This window comes from Chelonia mydas, chromosome 7 (assembly GCF_015237465.2).
Source record: "Chelonia mydas isolate rCheMyd1 chromosome 7, rCheMyd1.pri.v2, whole genome shotgun sequence".
NCBI classification, from domain to species: domain Eukaryota; kingdom Metazoa; phylum Chordata; order Testudines; family Cheloniidae; genus Chelonia; species Chelonia mydas.
The window spans coordinates 65,408,873-65,430,436 of NC_057853.1; the positions used below are offsets into that span (position 1 = coordinate 65,408,873).

Genomic DNA, 21,564 nt, shown 5'->3' on the forward strand with positions numbered 1-21,564 from the left:
TGGTAAACCAATCTGGTCCTTGGAAAGCAACGTTCCTTCTCCTCATTCCCCCCTCCCCTTGCCACCACCTCTCACTGCACATGCGCGTGTGTCATCTCCTCCATCCTGGTTGGTAGAGCAGTAAGAGAGGCTTTACTTGACTCTGGCTAGGATTTTCTTTGACCGTTGTGCAAGTGGAAAAAAAGAAATTTCAAATTTCTTTGTAGTTGTACGTTCTCCCCTATTAAAATTAAACCATTTAGCATTTTAAATAATTATAATGTGAAATACTTAGCATTTATGTAGTGCTTGACATTTTTTAAAAGTACTTTGCAGATGTTTGTTAATTATTCCTGCCAATGTCCCGATGTGGTAAAGATTATCACTCCCATTTTATATAGGGGAAGACTGAGGCAGAGAGGTTGATTGACTTGGTCACGTCTACTGAAGAAGCAGGCCTTTGAGATAGGGAACTTCTAGCTTCCACCCCATGCTCATTCCGATATGTCTCAATGCCTTTTTCTTTCAATTCTAATGCAAACAGCAATAGCATGGCCGATTTAAAATGAGGAGCTCTGCTGGTGTAACATTCTGGTTTGCTTCACTCATTGTAAATTAAAACTGAGGGTGTTTCCTCTGACCTCCAGTGGAGATTAAGATCAATGTTAGTTGTTGTGCATCTCCTGATTTTATGGATGTTTGCATTTTGTAAAGGCTTTTAAAAGAGATATGTGCTTGATTCAGTAGAGGATGCTTTTTTTGTTCTGTCACCCAGAATTCAGGAGTGGCAGGATTTGGGTTTTGCCTTTGGGAGAGAGGGCAAAGATGCAAAACTCAAATTCTGAAATACCTCCATGTAGGAACATCCAAAGTTTAGGGAGCAGTAGAGTTCTAGCAGTGGGTGTAGGCCTATTTCTTCTTTAAAGCACTCCCAAACCATTGACTCTCCTGGTCCCGCCTCCTGCTTGGCTTTGTCATCACACAGCTAAAATATTTGTGAACGTTCTAGGTAATAGGAAAGGGAAATTGTCGTCATCCTCCTCTTCTGTGGATCAAGAAAAGGAGTACTTGTGATACCTTAGAGACTAAAAAGAAAAGGAGTATTTGTGGCACCTTAGAGACTAACCAATTTATTTGAGCATAAGCTTTCGTGAGCTACACGAAAGCTTATGCTCAAATAAATTGGTTAGTCTCTAAGGTGCCACAAGTACTCCTTTTCTTTTTGCGAATACAGACTAACACGGCTGTTACTCTGAAACCTTAGAGACTAATAAATTTATTTGAGCATAAGCTTTCGATGAAGTGAGCTGTAGCTCATGAAATCTTATGCGCAAATAAATTTGTTAGTCTCTAAGGTGCCACAAGTACTCCTTTTCTTTTTGCGGATACAGACTAACACGGCTGCTACTCTGAAACCTGTCATTCTGTGGATTAGTTCATCAGAGAGCAACCCTCTCTGGCCTATCTCCCCTCCTAATTACCAACCTCCTCCTTCTTCGGTGGTGTTCTCAGTCAGTTGTGGCTCATGAGAGAATGGCCTTCAGACCATAGATGGAGAATCCGGGCTTCAATTAATTAAAAGTCCCCCCAGCCCCCTCTGTTCAACTGGAAGGCATTAGACGCTACATCCTCTGTCTTGATTTCAATAGTCTGAAACAAGGTTACGAGCATATAGCATTGTCAGTCAGGGCTTTGTGGACTATTTCTAGTTCTAGGGGAAACTATATGATTTCTGTGTCACCACACTAGCCAGGTGCAACATCATTTTGTGACCTTTAGTCCAGTTCTCTGCTTCTTTTTCTCCCCCATAACTAGTAATTATTAACCTCAGTGTTGAATGGATCTAATTTAGTCTGGCTTGGTGCATAAAAAGGGTTTTCTACATAAATGATATATAAGTGACCCGGGTATGCATGAATTGGTTAAAACCTTGTATGACTGACAGTGCTCCCCACTAAAAACTGTGCAGTTGCTGTTTGCAGGTGATTAACATTGCAGTGGTATTCCTTATACCAAGTACAGGAAATACTCTGGCAGCATCAATCTTGTGAAAAGTAAAACTGTACAGATTTTAATGGAGGCCTCTGTATATGAAATCAACATTGAATATTAGACTGTGTAGAAGAAGTTTTGAATTAACAAACATGCACTAACTCATACACGTGATTTCTAAGGACTGTTGAGTTTAAATTATTTTCTGTAAGCTTTTCGGGGGGAGAGTTAATTTAAAAGCAGCCTTTGCCACATCACTCAGTGATTTTTTTATTTTGCAAGTCTTGTGTAAAGTGGAAATACAGATGTGTGTGCACACACGTGTGTGCGCAGACACAGTCTCAGTAAGGAATCTACTAAGTAATTCATAGCTAGTAAAGAACTTTACAGCAGGTCAGAGTGCAGCGCTGGAAGTGGCTGCTGCAACCAATGCTATGTGAGATCATTTTGAAGCTGGGTTGGTGATTGGGGGAGGAGGGGAAAGGGGAGGAGAGAAAGACAGACAGCAAGGGCTTTGTATATTCAGCTAAAATACTGGCCTTTCCCTGTCATAGTGACTATCATCTTCACAGGCAAGATATGGCTTTGTTTTTCTTAAACAGAACCTGGCAAGTTGGATAAATCAAAGTTTTTTTCAATTCATGCAAAAGTGCTTGCAGCACAATTGAGTTGCTCAATGAAAACATAGATTACCTGCATAAGAAGATGACGTGTAATCTACTTCCAAACAGATCTCTCTCTTTTGAGAGAACAACTCTAGCTTTTTCTATCACTTTTCTCAAGCAAAGGCTCATTTTTTTACTTTGTGTGAAAAATCTGCTTTTCCTCTTAATTTTTTTTTTTGCAGAGAGAGTGCGAGCAATTTGCTCTACAAGATCCATTTGTCGTCAAATTACACGTCTTGCCAGCAGTGTCCGACCAGTGACTCAGACCAGACACATAGTTTATTCCTAAATGCTGAACAGTGCAAAGGTAAAACTTTCTCTTTTTGAAGAAGTTACAAAAGTGCCTGGGTTATGTTTCCACATCCATTTTGATTCCCCTTCTAAGTAGCTCACTTGCACACAGGAGAGTGTGGATGCTATGTTTTGTCTCTGGCTGCTCAGATCTAGTATAAAAAGGAAAAGAAAATTTTGGGGATTTTGAGAGTTCAGGGACACCACACTTGCCAATTTCCTGGAAGCAATGTTTACTTCAGATGCCTTTTGTTCTTTTGTAATTATTGACACATGGCGGGAACTCTCTAATCTTCTCTGCCACTGATCAGACCTATCTTTATGCAAAGTCTGTCTAGGACTTCTATTTCTGCTAAATATCTATTCCTCTGGATTGCAGAGGAAACTCTGTTGTTACTAGCTGTGCTGAGTGAGGGCTGGTCCTGATTTTGATATTAGTACATACATGGAGCTAGTTTCAAGTTAATGCTTGTACAGAGCTTTGAAAATATGAAGTGCTATTTTAAGTGCCAAGCAGTAGTAATGTGAATTGTGATACGAGTGCCAGCAAGATAGAGAGAGAGTGGATTGGCTCAGATACTAATGAGGTGCCTGGCTCTGCAAGGTACTGAACAATGCCTGTGTGACCTGACTGCTGCTCTGGAAGTCAATGGATGTTGAGAGCACCTGGCACCTTGCAGGAGGTACTCAGCACTTGGCAGAGGTGAGCCCTAAAGGAGGGAAGCAGTGATGTTCAACCTGAATAATAGCACAGGATGGGGAATTAGGTGACTTGAATTCTATTCCAGGCTATCCTGCCAATTAACTCCATGACCTCCTAATAAAATGGGGACTGCGACAGTTCTTGGGGCAGCCAGGATTGTGGGTCACCTTGTTACCCCCTCCCCCCAGCATGAGGGAGTCTTGCCTGTGTCTGACTGGATGTCAGATCCCTGACACCACCAGCCTTTCAGCTACTCACGCACTCTCCTCTGGGCTATGCCAGCCCTACCTTCGCCTTGCAGGTTAAGAATAGGAGCACCCCCATCCCCAATTGCCTTTGAATCGTTCCCTCGTGCTATCTAGCCCTTGATACTGGCTACTCACAGAGATCCCAGATCCTCTGCTCCCTGAGGTGCAGCATACCCTAGTTTACTGGTTTTACTTTAGACCGCCGCTCCTGTGAACCACACAGTGCCTGTGAGCACTTATTTATAAAACAAAAGTCAGTTTATTTAAGAAACAATAAAGATTTAACTAGAAACAGGAGAGAGTGATGGAAACAAATGTTTACAATACAAAACAAAATCAAAAGGCGAACCTGCATCTATACTTTATTAATAGTTACCTTTCCTATCTAATAAAGTAGGTTTTCCCCATCAAGTTCATTCTGATACAGAGCTGGCTGGTTTCGTAAGAACTAGGATACAATTTTTTATGAGAACACCTTGCTCCTCAAGATGGCTCCTCAGTGAAAGGATTCAGTGGCCTTCTCCCCCCTCTGTGTTATACTGAAAACAGCCTTATGTTCCCATTAACAGAAGGTGAACCCCTGTCTTGCAAAGTTCCTTTTTTACCTTCAGGTGGTTTTGATTGTTTGCAGTTACTTCAAAGTCCATAAAGCACACTTTATATTGAAAGACATTATTCCTTAAATGTTATTCGTACAGACATCTCACAATGATTATGAATCTTGACAAGTTATGAGCTTTCTGTAGCTACCTTACATGTTACCCTTTATGGATAAATATCCTGAAAGACGTGTGTCTGCTGTCGTGAGTTTGTCAGGTCTGAGGTGAAAGTTGTTTGTAAAGAACAGGGGACCCTTTTCCAAGGGGTTTTGGTATCACAGGAGTCTGGTCCTTCACCACATTGGCTGATCCAACTACCACGTTTACCCCACACCCCCCAGCTCTTCCCATGGTAGACCTGGCATTAGTTAAAATCTGGGCAATGATTGAGCATGTTAAAGAGATCAAGCAATGTGTTAATAATGATGGGAGCCTTGATGAAGAGCCAAGGGCATCTGCCAATAGCCATCAGAAACGTCATCCCCTGAGAGTTAGAATTGCCCGGTGTGGCATCACTTGCATGCTCCCATGTCTGTTTTTCCCCCCTCTGTGCATAGGTCACATCAGCTGTAATGGGAATTGCGTGACCGCATCCCACAGATAAATTACTATAATAGATCCTAATGAAGGAGCAGGATTTCATACAACGCTCTCCCTGCTCTTCCCCCCCCCCCCCCCCCCTTCCCCACCACGCACCTTACATATAAAATAAATGGGGCAGGAAGCATGATATTCTGTTGTATTCATATCAGCGCTCAGGAGTAAGTATGGGGCTCACAGGATGTCCACGCTGCAACTAAAAACCCGAGGCTGGGGCCGTGCCAGCTGACTTGGGCTTTTAGGGCTTGGGCTAAGAGGATGTTTAATTGCAGTGTCGAGGTTGCGGCTGGGGCCCAGGCTCTAGGACCCTGCGAGTTGGGAGGGTCCCTGAGTTCGGCCCCAGCCCAAAGGGCTACAGTGCAATTAAAGAGCCCTCGAGCCTGAGCCCCACAAGCCCAAGTCAGCTGGCACTGCCCAGCCCCCTGTGTCTAATTGCCATGTAGATCTGTCCTTAGAGGTTTGTTTTGAATCCAAACTTGCAAACCTTATTTATCAGAGGGTCTCATTAATACGGGATTACTAGTGTGAATGACTGCTCGGGTGAAGGTGTCAAGATCTTGCCATTCATGCTGTCTTTCATTTTCTTGAGGAACTAGTATTTTTCTCAGCGCTCCAACTTCTCTTAATCGTTTTCGTGTAGGAGGGAATTTAGGTACAATCAATACTTTTAAATGCTGTGGTTGAATGTAATTCAAAGGTAGGAATTTCATAGCTGGAGGTATATTGGTTTGTCTAGCTTGCAGTTTTTTAAACTTAATTTTCCCTGACAATTTGCCTAAAAAGAGGAAAAATCCCAAAAGCCTACACCAGATTGTCTGCTTATTAATATGTTGATATTGTAGTAAAGTAAATATTTCATGCTCTTTGTTTAGGTTGGCTAGATTTTAGCTAGTGATTTGTATTGATTAATTACAGTCAGGATTTTAAAAGCAAATTGTCTTGAGTTAGGAATCTATGGAAAAAATCACAAGCATTCTGAAATGGGGAACAAATGTGTAATAGTAATAAGGAGAAAAAATGAGGGCAATTAGTGTAAGTCATTGAAAGAATTATGCTAGTACTAGGATGTATTTTCAATATTTAGAATTGTAAATTTTAATTTTTTTAAAGGAAATATTTTCTACTAGTCAGAGCAGGAGGCTTGGGGTCAGGATGGCAGGGTTCTGTTATTAGACCTTGGTTCTGCACTGACTTGCTGTGTGCCCTTGAGCACATCACTTAACCTCTGTATCTGTTGGTCCATCTAAACAAGAATATGTAGGTGTTTTGAATAATTATGAGACCCTATGAGCACATAGAAACATTCTCCTGCGTTCCACAAACACCCCTAATACTGACATGACTGAACCATCTGAAACAACTCTAGCAAATGTTCTTCCCTCGCTGGCTGAAGTCATACCAGGTAACATTTTCAAAACATGTCTAAGTCTCTTAGGCGCCTTGGTTCCATTGTCACTTCTCCTAGTCCAGGTCTAAAATGGTCCTGCCCATCTGTCAGAGGTATTGGCTCTGGAAGCTGTCAGGCACTGCTGACATACAGCTACGTTACCTTCACCAAGTCAGAGAGCTGCCTGTCTGCTGATTTCAGCTCTCTGAGAACCTTCCCCTCTGCCCAGAAGGATAGTATGGGGGACGCAACAGCTTCATCCAAATTACACTTTGTTTTAACAAACTCCTTTAACATTAAATATTTATGGAACGCTTTAATGGCTCGTACCCAGCTCCTGAAATAAGCAAAATGTACATGAACGGGGACACTAGTACTGTGACAATTTAAAGGCACTGGGTTGGGAGCTAAGGTGATCTGGGTTTTGTTCTTGGCAATGCCACTGACCTTCTGTGACTGTAGGCAAATTACTTCACCTTTCTGTGCCTCTCCTTCCCTTCCCACCCTTGTCCTTTCTGTTTGGATTATAAACTCTTTGGAGCAAGGATTGTTTCTTTTTATGTGCTTGCGCAGTGCATTGCACAATGGACTCCCAGTCTTGACTGGGGGCTCTAGGCTTTACTCAAACAGAAATAATTAACAATTAGAAATGATTGGCTGAGGGGGGGTGTCATGAAATGTTTTTAAGTTTTGTTATTGTTTTGAATTTATTTATTTATTTATTTATTTATTCGAAAATCAAAAAATTCTGACCAACTCAATAGCTGGTCAAACCTTCCACCTCACCCCACCCACCTATATTTTGGCTTAATTTTTTTTTTTTCAAAAACCCCCAAATTTGGCAAATTGCAGTGCGGCACGCTGTAGTTATCAGTCCCTCCTCAGATGCCAGTGAGAGAAAGTGAATTGCAGATATTCCATATGAAATGCCTGGTGGGATGTGCGTGTAGTCATTGGCTGCTGCAAATGGGATGTGGAATGTCTTCATCTCCTCTGGGCCCCAAAAGGAGAACTCTACAGAAGCAGTGGTTACACTTCTCCTTTACTCCCGATCAGGTGACAGTTCATGTTACTCCTACCAATAATATTTGGCAACTGTATAGTGTTTTGTATAGCCCCACCCGGGGCTGTTTGAGACAACAGAGGCTCTCTCCCACTCTCCGTGCTACTGTCAAAAGAGTGCCTGTCCAGTCACTGGTGCTCTTCCATCTAATCTGTATTTCTGCTTTCTGCTGTAGCTGCCCTTCTCAAACTCGGTCTTTGGTGATAAGAATAGAGGCAAGGTTGTTACATAGTATTATTATTATTGTCTTATCCCCAATTGAGATGGGAGCTAAGTTCCCTCTAAGATGCGCGGCCACGCAACTGCCTATTAAGCCCCACGCAGGAGCTCAAGGCTGCGGTGGGAAGAGGCGCTCCTCCCTGCCGGCCCCAGCACAGAGCTGCCAGGGCCAGATTAATGCAGGGGCTTTAGGGGCTGCAGCACAGGACCTTGGGCTAAGGGGCGGCCCCACAAAAATAAATCCATAATTATGTACAATTCAGTGGTCACCAACCTGATGATTGCAATAGACTGGTCGATCCTGGAGTCTCTGCCAGTCGATCGTGATCTCGGGGCTGCTAAAAGTCCAGTGGCACAGCAAGGCTGCTTGCATGCCAAGGCCCCACACCGGAAGCGGCTGGCTGCCGGCACGTCTGTACGGCCCCTGGTGGGGGTGGTGAAGGCAGAAGGAGGGTCTGTGTGCTTTCTCCGCCCCCAGTACCATCCCTGCCACTCCCATTGGCCAGGCACTTGCGGGCACGGGCAGCACACGGAGACATACTGTCCTGCTCCCCCAAGGGGCGTGCAGAAACGTGTCAGCAGCCGGCTGCTTCCGGGAGCGGTGTGGGGCTATGGCAGGCAGGCAGGCAGCCTGTCTGAGCCGTGTTGCACCGCTGCCTGGGAGCCGCCTGTGGTAAGCGCCTCCCGGCCGGAGCCTACACCTCGCACCCCATCCTGCACCCCAAACCCCTGCCCCAGGTCAGAATTCCCTCCTGCACCAAACTTCCTCCCAGAGCCCGCATCCCTCACCCTCTGCTGCACCCCAACACTCTGCCCCAGCCTGGAGTCCCCTCCTGCACCCAAACTCCCTCCCAGAAAGAAACTAATATAACAGCTGTTCTAAGGTATGAAGTAGACTATTTTGAATTAACTTAACTATATTCTACATGTTTTAAGACTGAAATGTAAACACAGAATGGCTTTATGTTAATTAAAAGGCAAGTTTAGTATAGAATTAATAGCCTCGATGCCATAATTGTGATCATTTTGTTTTAAATTAGAAAAAAGACTTGTATACAGGGGCCCCACAAAATCTAATAAACCCAGGCCCACAGGAGAGTTAATCCAGCCCTGGCCGTGGCAGGGAGAGGCGTCCCTCCCTGCCAGCCTCAGCGTGGAGCTGCCCCGGGCTTGCTGCGGCCTGGGGAGAGGAGCCCCTCCCTCAGCCCGGACCAGGTCCGCTGGAGCTGCTGCAGCCGGGGAGAAGTGCCTCTCCCCCAGCCCTGAGCTGCTGGTGCGAGAGACAGCTGGGGGAGTCCTCTCTCCCCACTGCAGCCCATGGGCAGTCTGCTTCCCAAACCCATCATCTGCACCCCAGCCCTGAGCCCTTTCCCTCACCCTGAACCCCTCATCCCCGACCCCACGCCAGAGAGCCTTCGCCCCTTGCTGGAGCCCTCATCCCTCCGCACCCCAGCCCTGAGCCTCCTCCTGCACCCCAATCTCCTCATCCCCAGCCAGAGCCTGCATCCCCACCCTCTGCCCCAACCCTGAGCCCCTTCCATACTCCGAACACCTCAGCTCCACCCCCACCAATATGAAAGTGATGATGTAAAAAATTTGAGGGAACACTGATTGGGAGCCCCCCATTGTGTTTACTAGGCACTGTACAGACGTAGTAAGAGACAGTCTCTGTTCAAAAAGACTCTCAGTGCAAATAGACAAGTCACACAAAAGCTGGGAGTAGAAACAGGAACAGAGAGATCCATTGATTTGACCAAGGTCACACAGCTGGTCAGTGACGGACCCAAGAATGCACCATTGGTCTCCTTTTTCTCAATCCAATGTTTAACCACTAGACCAGTGTTCCAGCATTTCTTATTGGAGCATTTCTTTTCCATGTCCTGAGGAGCTGGGCTGCACCCAGCATGAGGGCAACACCCCTTTCTTATCTTGTTTTCATTGTCATGTATTTAATTAAACCTTTATATTTGTCATAAATGTACACAACACTTTATAGAACATAGGAGACACATGGGCTGCACCTTAAGGAGATTACTGTCTAAAACACGGAGTGAGGGGGCAGAGGCTGGAAAAGCGATGAGCTAAAATAAAGCACCATTGTTCGTAAAATCCTGGAAGCCTACTCTATGGCTGCCTTGTAAAATTATAATGAACGCACAGGGACAAAATCTGCTTGCCCACCCAAGGTGGGGGAACATGATGATTATGTAAATGACTAATTATGTATTACTAGACAAATAGAATTTTGCAAGGCTCCTCTATGGACAGATCATAAATGTATGTTGGTAAGAGAGGCAGTGTCTTCTAATGGATAGAGTGCTGGGCATCGACTTTGGGTTCCAGCTCCTGCCACTGGTTTGCTGGGTAAACTTGGTCAAGTCACTTTTTTGCCCTAGCTATAAGATGGGGATAATGATACAGATCTTCTTGGTAAACCACTGAGAGATCTAGGGATGAAAAGCATTTATTATTGATTATGTATGTATTATGTGAAGAGTGCTTAATCAGGATTTGAGGAACACTTTTTAAAACAACCCAACCCTCCTTGGCTCATGTGTTTTCTTGTGGTTATAGAATATGTGGGAGGATTTTAGCCAGCATAAGACTTCCCTGTGCCTCAGTTGTAAAACTGGATAACAGCAGGGGCCTCCCTGACCAGAGCAGATGCTGCACGTGAGCAGCATTCTCCTGGGTATAAATATATCACAGTATAAAAGGAAAAGCACTGAGAGGAGCATGCTTTCTGGTGTGTTGATCCTCTTCTTGGAACTGACGGTGATGATTCTTTTCTCCTGAGATCATCATTCCAGAGTGGGTCTAGGGACAATACCTACCCCAGCCAATTGGAGAAATCAGCTCTTAGAGTAACAAGCAGACCTTCTGGGATTATCTTCTTACCAAGACACAGATTTGTGTTAGGTTTATTGTACCACTTGTTTTACTTCTCACCTGACCTATATTATAGCTTGTTTCATTTTCTCCTCCAAAAGGAGCCCATTTTATGAAATGGGAAATGGAGAGATAACAGAGAAGTTAATTTGAGTAAATCTCAGCTGGGTGAAAAATCCTTAATTTATTCAATTCTACATAAAAACTAGTGTGTAATAAACAGGTTATTGTGTGCAAAGATTTTCAAGAAACATTACCCAAGGCAAAGCAGAAACATATAACCTGGCCACTTGAGTCACTGGTGCTTGTACAATTTTTCGAAGAGTGCCATGCATGCTCCCTCCCTGTGTCAGGGAGACAAAACCTGGGTGGATTTTCCAATGTAATCTGTCTTTTTCTAAGGTTTCCCATCACCATGGTATGAAAGCAAGCTTTCTGCTCCAGAAAACATCTTTGGACGTGACATTGGTCAGTCCGAAACATGTGTTACTTACATACTTTGTGGAGTTTTTAATGAACATATACCTTGTACATTTTATCTTTCAGAAATCCAAATAAAAGATGGAAATTCTAGGGTTCCAGCCACCACATGGTTGGTTGGTTTGTTTTTCTGAAGTGTTGGTCCTCTTCCTCATCTATCCTGTAGAATTCTCCTTGAAGAGAGAAAGGCACTTTAATTGCTACTGAAAAGCTGTTGCAATTCTCTGCAGAGAACTGCAAGTCACAAAGGGGGAGATTTTCAAAGACACAGGTAGGCTTTAGGCCCCTGGCTGCCATAGATTTTCAGTGGGAATTTGGTGCCTTTGTGCCTTTTGAAAACACTCCCCTATATAACTTTTGTCCAGTGGCAAAATCAGTAGCAGTACAAGTACCTCATGACATACTACACTGAGCATTGGTTCATAGCTTTTCTGCTCAACTTTCTCAGCCAGTGCCCACCACATTCCATTCAGTTATGTCACCCACAAATGAGCTTGGACTGTTCCATACCATGACTGTGGGAATCCCATGTGCCATTGTGGGGAAGAGTATAAACAGCTGAACTGGAAGATGGCGCTGGGGTGACCTAGCACAGAAGCAGATCATTAAGGTGGGAATGGGGAAGCATAGAGCACTAATCAGAAGAAGCCTAAGTATCTGTGTAGCAGTGATTGGAAACCACTTGTCTAGAGCTTCTCTTTTCAGTCCGTCAGTTCTATGATTTAAGCACTCTCAGTAGTTACTGGGCCTTTCCTCAAACATCCCTTCTCCAGACAATTTTTTTTTATTTCGCCATAGGCCCTTTTAGAATAAAACATAACTTTGTGCTGCTTTAAGCTCTTAATTTTTCAGTGGGCAAGAGCAGGAAAGGCTGAGAGGAGTGACTTTTCTGTATAGGGTACACACGGATGGCAAGAACCACAAGTTAGTTTTGGCTCCACATCATATTTAGCAGAATGTGATTGCTTTTTGAGTTGGTGGGGAAGTTGTGGGGTAGTTGTTGGAATAATCTTCTGAAGTGTCATCTTCTAGAGCAGAGATCCCCAAAGTGTGGGGTGCATCCCCTTGCTCCTGCACCTGGCTTCATCCCCAGCCTCGGCATAGATCCACCCACGGCCCCGTGCCAGCCTTGCCTCTGGCCATGGCCCCGCTACCAGACCCAGACCCAGACCCATCCCCAGCTGCAGCCCTTTACACCTGTCCACCTCCCTGTCCGCCCCCCGAGCTGCGGCCCTGCTGGAGTAAGTGGGGGTGCGATCCTCTAAGGTTTGGGGACCGCTGTCCTAGAGGAACAAGAGTCAGTCTGTAGTTATTGGTTTATTGCCACTTCTTAAAGTGTACATGTTCTATTAATGAACATGTTGTGTGCTTTCCTGTAGGACATGATATAATTGTAATAACCAGTGGGTCTAGAGTACATTAGGGTCTGGGAAAAGGAGAAGATTTGAGAGGTGGGCAATATTATTAAACAAATGATGTTGGGAAGTTTGTATCTTTCTTCCTTTAAATAATTTTAAATGGGCTCATAACTCTGTCAAGCATTGTGTCCGATATTGTAAAACAGTAATTGGGCAAAAACATTTACATATTGACTCAAAGCCAACAGTCAACTCTCCCAGCAGTCAACTCTTTAAAATCACATCTCCCAGGAAAGACCAGAAGGACAAATGGGCCCTAAAAGTTATCAAAAAGGCTCTGATGGATCAAAAAGGAAATTTAATTTCCAGAGCCAAGGCCCATTTGAAGAGAGCAGTATCCTCATCCCCCTATCATTTACACAAAGGGAGTAAGAGCTTGATTACCTTAGCATTGATCACAACTGACATGAAAAGAGGAGGCCTTTACAATAGACAGAGCCCAAACTGTTTAAGGTTTTGTTGGATAAAACCAACATCTTAATCGTGACATGGAAATCAGCAGGGAGCTGTGACTAACACCACTGCAAAATCTCTTGGTGTTTTTGGGTTTTCCCCTTGTGTTCTCCTGTTGCAGACTGATGGCAAACCAAACCGCTGGGAGAGGACACGTTTGTCTGTATGCCTTGATTGAGACCCAAGGGGGTGGGTTATAGGTAGACTTGGCAGAATTCAATTTTTATTTTTTTTATAATTTTGATAGCTATCAATTTTTACTGTTAAGCATTTTAAAATATTTTTTCAAGTTTAAATTTTCACAGTTTCTGGAAATTATGGGGGAGTCAGACAATAATTATTTAATAACAGATATTGAGATTCAAGAAGTTAAAGGTTTATAAACGTTAAAACATAAATTGTCAAAATATACAAAGTAAATATCCTTAAACTCTAATATAATCTCAAGGAGCATTTGTCTTTGTGCAAATTACTATTATCGATCAAAATATTTTTCGTAGGTTTGTGTGTGCATGGTGAAATCGACATTTACGAATATTTACTGATAAAAATTTAATCCTTTCAAGCTGACCCTGTTCCTCGGCATCTCTTTAGAGGAGATGGAGTACTCTCTTTTCTCACTGGGGGCAATTACCTGAAATTACCCATTCAATAGTAATCTTAGCAAAAGTAAGATTTATTTGAGAGGAAGTGGAATTAAAACAAAATAAATAGTTTGCTTAATATCTCTAGATTTACACTTCTCATAAGCAGGATAAGGTTGTCTTATCTTCGAGTGAGGAAAAAAGTGAATTGCTTACATCTCTTGAAAGCAATCCGCTCTCTCACTAGTCTGGCCTGACTGTCAGCATCAATTACTGTCCAGATACCAACAAAACCTCAATTTCCCCCCTGGACATGCTTATTACATTTTTTAAATGGAACAAGTTTTTCCAAACTCTTTTCTGGAGACAGAGACACACAATAGACATTAGTAAAACAGTTTCATTCTCTACCTTCTAGGAGATTGTCCATTGTGAAGAGAAAACCCTAGACAGTGATGAGTAGCTGCCTTTCAAAGACTTGATAAGATATCTCAGATACAACCGTTCACAGACCACTTTGGTTGGCAGTGCCACGTTTGGTAAATCTCCCATGCAGTTTTTTCGTTCTTAATATTGACATGTGCTATGAATTACATCAATCAATCTGTAACAGTAGCCCATACCGTTCACAGAGCTATGGTGTAATGTGTTCCATGCGGAGTATCACGTAGTGCAACCCTTCTCTGCACTTGCTGAAGCTTCTGAATAGTCCAAACATATAATCCCATGTGGAATACATTGCAATAATCCAACCTTGAGTCACAAAAGCATAGTCTTCATTCAAAGGGAAATGTTTCAGCCTCCTTGGCAACTGCCGGTGACACTCCTGGCAAGTGATCCTATCTGGTCATCCAACAGCATATGGAAATCCAACAAGACCCATAAACAGAGAGTTCTTATAACAAATGGACAAGCTCTTGATATCAGGAATGAGACTATAATCTCCAACCTTTCCAGTTGCTATCTCACCATTTATAAGAACTACTTAGGTATTATCTGGGTGGAGCATCAACCTGCTAGTCCCTACCTGCATCCCAATCTGTTAAACTGAACAAGTCTTCCAGCTGTGCCATCTGTGAATACACTTTGCCACAGCGCTTTCTAATGAGATTTTATTTTTTTACTCTGTAGCTCTGTCCAGACCATCTTTCATCCATGCACTGTTCATCTTATATCTTGATTACTGCAACCTCCTGATCTTTGGTGTTTCAGACATCCACATCATCCCCTCTCAGCCATACAAAATGCAGCTTGTAAAATTGCCTACTGATCCGGCCACATTATCATCATCTTTGAATAACTCCACTGGCTCTGTTTTCTCCATCACCTCTGATTTAAAGGGCTTGCCCTTGCTTTAAAGGTCTTAGGTCACTTTGACACTTTCATATGTATTTCACCTAGTCTGACTGTGTTGTCTTTACTCCCTCTGCTCTGCCAGCAACATGAGCCTTGATACCTTAATCTGTTTCTACTACAAGTATCTCCATGCCATTGTTCATGCTACTCTATATGAATCATAGGGTGAGAAGGGACAGCAAGGGTCATCTGGTCTAACTCCCTGCCAAGATGCAGGGTTTGCTGTGTCTAAACCATCCAAGACAGATGGCTATCCAGCCTCCAATAAATGAAATGCCCTTCCAACCTTTATCTGCCAACTACTGCACTGTCATCATTTAAGTCTGTTATGAAAGCACTTCCTCTGGGGTGACCACAATAAGTGAGTCACTTACATCCACTAATGTCAGTGAACAGAGGGGAGCACCTCCATTGATGTGGATGTGACTATATTTTGAGCAGTGACATGAACCTTCTAACATAACTCCTTGTTCTTCCTAACCTGATTCCATCTCCGCTGTTTGTCATCTCTCTTGTTTTGGCCTGTCAAGAACATAGAATGTAGAAGGTTTTCAAGGCAGGGACTGTGTCATTCCATATTTGCAGTTATGTACTAAATATGCATGTGTGTACCATAAATCCCCCAGGAACAACCTTTCTCATTTCATTGTTGGGTATTTTGTCTTACAGTAGTGCCCAGAGGCCCCAGTCCAGGATCCTAGGCCCCATTATACTAGATGCTTATAAATTAGACCATCCCAGCCTCACAGATCTCGCCATCCAGAATTATGGCAAAGTACCGCAGATGGAAGACATAGACGAAATTGGAACAAGTTAACAGGAACAGGAACATGTTATGCACAGTAGCTGCAGCAATCCCAGTTTACCACCAGCTTAGCTCACTGCTGTCAGATGGCAATAGGCCTAAGAACCAAGAAGATCCTGAAAATGAAAAATAACGAGGGCTAATTTTTTGGATGAATATTTAAGCAGGTTGGGGAGAAGATAGACAGTCGTTCTCATGGTTATTGAACCTCTCCAAATGTAGGGTGTTTTTTTTCCTTGTGGAAGTGTCCTGGCTGTCAATGGGAAGGTGAAGTTGCTGGATGACTATTTAAAACAAATTTTCTTTTCCCTCTTAGGTTGCTCTACTAAATGGAACTAATTGCAAGGCTATAAGATTAATTGGCGCTTAACCCTGTGGCTATGCTGGGTTTTTAGCTTCCATTTCTTGTTTAAAAAGTAAATTGGGAGAATTTGTAGTTTTCTGACGTTAGTTGCTAATTTTTTAGAGAAGGGTAGAAGCTGGCATGACCATGAAGTGAAATGCCAATGGTGGCAGAAAGTAATGGGTACAATAGTAGAAGTTCTATTTTTAAAAATAATTGGCATGCTTTACCTGGAGTAAGGATATTTCAATAACACGTAAAAACAAGTGGAACAAAGAAGGTGAGTTCCCTTCTTTCTTCTCACTCTAGGCCTCCATTTTAACCTCAGTGTCTGTTACAGCTATGATGATGAAGTGGTCATCTATTTCCTCATGCCTCTGCCGGGCAGCTGAATTCTGCCCATGTCTGGATCATTGTTATATAATGCCATGGAGCCCATTGTTATTACTTCATTGTTGTAGTATGTATATGTATATTGGATAACTGAAAGGCATGCCAGGCATTTTACAGAGGGCATAAAAATGCATGGTCTGGATCCAAAACCCTTGAAATCTACACAAGATGTTTTTTATTGTCTTGGCTTTTTGATGTATTGATTGGGATTCTTTTTTTTTTTTTTTTAAATAGTACCTGTTGCCTGGTAGCTCAGGGACAATTTTTTTAGTTTTTAGGTGTCTAAAGATAAAGAGCCCAAAATGCAAATTAAACACTTAGGCACCTTGTGAGATTTACAAAAGTACCTATCTCCATCTTTAGGCACTTAAAAGCATTGAAAATCAGTACTTTTTTCAGAAAAATGAAATAAAACTATTGTTGTAAACTGCCAAAATGAACAGCATTAAAGAATTGTCGGAGCTGCCTAAATAAAAGTTGACCCAGTGTTCCTCCATTGTAAAGAATAAGACAAAAGTTAAAATGAACTAAACCCACAAAATCAAATGAAATATAAGATGAATTAATGTCCTGCACCATGTTTTTCAAGTTGGTTTTCATTGGGTAGTTGTAGTACATTTCTTTTCTTCCTCATCCTGTTGGCATTTTGGTTATTTCATTTGGTGATGAGTCCTGTTGAACTGAGAAAAATTCACATTAGCTAAACATTGTGCAGGGATTAGATGCACTTTATAAAAATGGTATTATTTCCATTTAATATTTGTTTTCTGGCCTCCTTGTGGAATATACTTGTCTATGCATATAACAAAACGACATCACTGCCCAAAGAACTTACAGTGAAGTGTAACGTGTAGCCAATAGAAATGTGGTTTCCTGAAGGCTTATGTTTAAGAAAAATTGGTAGAATCTTGGCTCTTTTGAAGTCTCAGTTGCGATTGACTAAGATGGAACCAGGATTTCACCCAGTGTATTAAGTTTAGGGTTTTGTACTCCTGTTTTCAACTCAGTTCATTTATAATAGCTGTACAGAAAGAACCTGCATTTATCTGTCCATTGGTTTCTTGTGGCTATAATCCATAAATGATATCCCCAAAGCTTGTTTGCTAATACACAGCAGTCTTAGTGATAGCAATGTCTCTTGGCGGCCATTGGAAACGGCTGTTATTAAAAACCCTATGTTTCTCATTAGAACAGCTCTATTGTGTGTATTGTTTAAATATAGATTACTAATGAAATGCCTTTTTATTGCTTTCTCAGTGAAGACTTTCAGAGTAAAGTTAATTTGCAGTGTTATGTAAATTCTGTTTAACTTCAATCAAATTTTTAATTATGTTTTTACTACAGTAATTCCCATTTGATTTGTCATTTCCTGTTAGGTATTTAACATTGTGCAGGGTGTGTTTTTTTTCCTTCTTTTCCCTCCCTTTTTACTTTTTGACCTGACATGGAATGTACTCTTCACTTTTAGACTGGATGAGTATGATTTTCTTCCATGCATGCATGATAGAAGGAGGAAAAGTTACACAAAACTGATATTGGAAATATTGTATTTAATCTATTGATTAGCAAAGAAATACAATTGATTGAACAGGTGTAATGGTGCTATTCCAAGGACATCTTTTGTGCCCTTTTCATATGGCCATCTTTTGTTTGTTTGCTCTTGTTCAGTGAGCCTTTTATGTCAACAGCACTTGGATTTCATTTGAAATATCAGATGCATTTTAGCACTTAATGCATTTAATGATTAGGGTGGAGGCTTTCTGACATGGATAACAATTGTCCCAGCAAACACTTGCCCAACACAAGGCTCTGATGGATAAATGGATCTTTCTTTGGCAACCCGTCAAATTACAAATCACTTTGGTGCCAATAGAACTTGTCAAGTTGCATTTTTGAAACATCCGTATTGAGTAAAAATGAACCTGAAATGGTCACAGTTGTTTTTTTGTTTGCACTCATGATAGGAAGGAAGCCTCTTCCAGGAAACAAGAATATAACTTGTTTAGTTTCTTCAGTGACCTTTTAATAAATATATTCAGCAAAAACATGCAGTGGAGGGTATGCTTTAGCATTCTTCTTCCATCTAGCCCAAGATTTTAAAAAGTGACTGTGTGTGCCTCAGAATTTGGGTCCCCAACTGGAGATGATTTAAAGGGCTTTGATTTTCAGAAGCTGAGTTGTAGGCACTTTGTGAAAATCAGGCACATTTAGGGTGTTTCAGTTTGGACACCCAAAATCATGAGTGATATTTGAAAATCTTTGCTCTAACAATATAGTGTGAAACACGAATTGCTATTTAATGTTGTAGTCTGCTTTTATTCATCATATTTTCAAGGCAAATTTATCAAATTAACTCCAAGGTTACATGGCACAATTTAGGGTTTGCCGTTCTTTTTGCTTTCTTGAAAATGCGGATATCACCTTCCCCTTTTTACTTCATCAGACTGGGCAGTACATCTTAATATTTAAAAATATTTTAAGTATTAAAATAAGATGATGGATTGGCGGAATGGAACTTACACTCTTGTGTCTGCCTTCTGGTTCAGTCTCCTGCAACAGTACATGAGTATGGAAAGGCAGGGAAGAGACCAAAGATTATCTACCCAGATTATCTACCCAGGATGTAAGCTCAACTATTTTACACCAAAGTCCCTATAAAAAGAACAGGAGTACTTGTGGCACCTTAGAGACTAACAAATTTATTAGAGCATAAACTTTCGTGGGCTACAGCCCACTTCATCGGATGCATAGAATGGAACATATAAAGTCCCTATGTCTACTTGGCATGTTTTTGAATCAAGAGTGGTACTGGACAGACTTTACGTGTGCTTAATGTGGATCTCTGTCTCTGTATCAGAGAGAGGTTACCATGAGTTATCTATTCTGTGGAGGTCACTTGTATACTCACAAATTTGTTCTTAGATATGGGGTGGTCTTTCAAAGTGTTGGCCTACCTCTTCTCCCATTTCAAGTTAATGGGAGCTATACCAGTGTGATGAGTTGTTTTAGAATCCTACCAATAGTATGCCTGTATATCTTTCCTCCTGAGTTGGAGCTACTATTCCAATGCTAGTCCATCAGACCTCATTTACAGCGGAACTAGAGCACTGGAGGGAGATGGGGAAACCAAGGCTCCCTACAACCCCCCCACATTTCTATATACAATATACTCAGTTTGAGATGGGAACTGTAACAATATCTCGTGGGTGATGTTTGATTTTACATCATTTAAAAAAAGTTCAATTTGATGAGCAATCCCCTCAAATAGTGGAATCGGTTAGGAAGATTCAACATCACCTGTTGCACCCTATTTAATCTTTCTGTTGGCAGGTAATTAAATTGAACTCATTGATTTGTGCAGATGTTTGATATTTCCTTCAAACTTCCCCTCCCCCTTCCTCCAGGTGTGCGGAACCGTCACTAACTCAAACCCAATACTACACCTGTTAATTTCCTCATCAATGGTATAAACTCTTCTGTGGGTGGAGCCAAGCAGAAATCTAGTGCTCTGTGCTCAAACTGGCAAACACAAGGAAGACTTTTTTTTTTAATTGCTAAAGCTAGACCAGCTCAACCTTTAACAGTATCTAGGTACGCTAGTTAACATTTAAGACTCGTCAGGTTTTTTAATCACCCTGTAATCTATAAATCTATCAGAGTTCTATGGACTCTGGAAGCATTTTAGAGATGTTATTCCATCACTTTATTTTGCAATACTGATGTTCTCTGTCTCCTCAATCTCTTTTGATAACTAGGATTAATTTTCTTTGAAGGAATGGTTTCCATTTTAGTGAATTGAGTGCTGGTGAAAAGTCCCAGATTGACAGCCCTGGAGACTAAAGCCTCTTTTGTATTCACAGAACACATATGGTGCAAGTTTCCCTCTCACTGAAGTTGGGTGTGTACTGTTGTTAAGTGAGATGGGGGTTTATGTGATGTGAATACTAGCTCAGTAGGGACTGCGCTGAGGTCACCAAATAGGATTGGATAAGTTTTGTTTGCTATCAAGGCTGGATTCCATCTGGTGATAGAGACATAAGAGGTCCATATTCTGCTAGCAATCTCTTGAAGTGACATTTGAGATTCTTGTCATCTCTTTGAAAGGGTTCTCTCTTGTTGGTTGGTAAAGAATGCTGGTGGTTTCTCATAATTTGTTCCTGCAAAGCCCATGTCTAGTGAATACTCAGCCATGACTACAACATCACAAATAAAGCCTTTTTTATTTTTTTCCCCAAACCCCAGATATCTGTATTGTCTGAAATTCACATCCAACCCAAAATTCATTTTTATGATATCTCAATTGTACAAGTTTTAGATGTTTCCCAAGGCCTACATACAATTGTGTGTTACCTGGATTTCACTGTCATCCAGTGGGTTTTCTCTCTGGGACACCTAATCCTTTGGAGAAGAGAAATTTTTTGGCTGATATTTTTAGCTCTCGAAGCTCATCAGTTGCGCTGCTGCTTGGGGAGGGAAGCTAAGTGATAGGAATGTTGGGCCACCACATTGTGTCAGGATTTCAAGTCCGCCAATGATGGGATATGTCTGAAAATATGAGAAGAGGAATGCTGGAACTTATTCTCTTCCCTGCCACTCTATATCTAGGTAAAGTGTCTGCCTAAACAGTGACAAAGTCATGACATATCTCTGCTAGGTTAGCAAATTAGCAGGAATAGTTCATGTTAATTTTTTTTAAAACTGTTCCAGACTATGTAGAATTTCAAAGGGACACCTAAGAAAAGCATGCACATACAAAAGCAGAAGTCTTGTTTGTACTATAAAAAATTGACTCAGAAAATGACAGCCAGACAGCTAACGATCTCTCTGCCATTATTTTCACATCTCTGCATTTTTCATTCAAATATAGATAATATGAATGGCTATTTTTCTAAAGACACCTTATGGATGGAAAGAAAATAAAAACCCACCGTCAAACAGTTACTCCATAAAGCTACAGAAATCAGACAGTCGGGTTGCTGCCATATGACCAAAGATTTTTTGAATCTCTTCCAAAGTGAATGAAATCTTACCCAGTTGTGTGACTATTTTTCCTATTTGTTAAGTAAGCACTTCAGTCCTGGTGGAGTTGGAAGTGGC

At 41.8% G+C, this 21,564-nt stretch overlaps 1 protein-coding gene across 30 annotated transcripts in view; it reads left to right on the top strand.

The window, feature by feature from the left end:
- The window catches only part of ZMIZ1 (zinc finger MIZ-type containing 1), a 480,632-nt gene that overhangs the window by 113,295 nt on the left and 345,773 nt on the right, over positions 1 to 21,564 (top strand). For 25 of the 30 annotated variants that reach the window (XM_043551273.1, XM_043551283.1, XM_043551284.1 and 22 more), the window contains one exon: positions 2,819 to 2,943. The exons of the other annotated variants lie outside the window; for them this stretch is intronic. The gene's annotated coding sequence lies outside the window, so the exon portion shown is untranslated. The remainder of the gene's footprint in view (positions 1 to 2,818; positions 2,944 to 21,564) is intronic. 30 annotated transcript variants of the gene reach the window in all.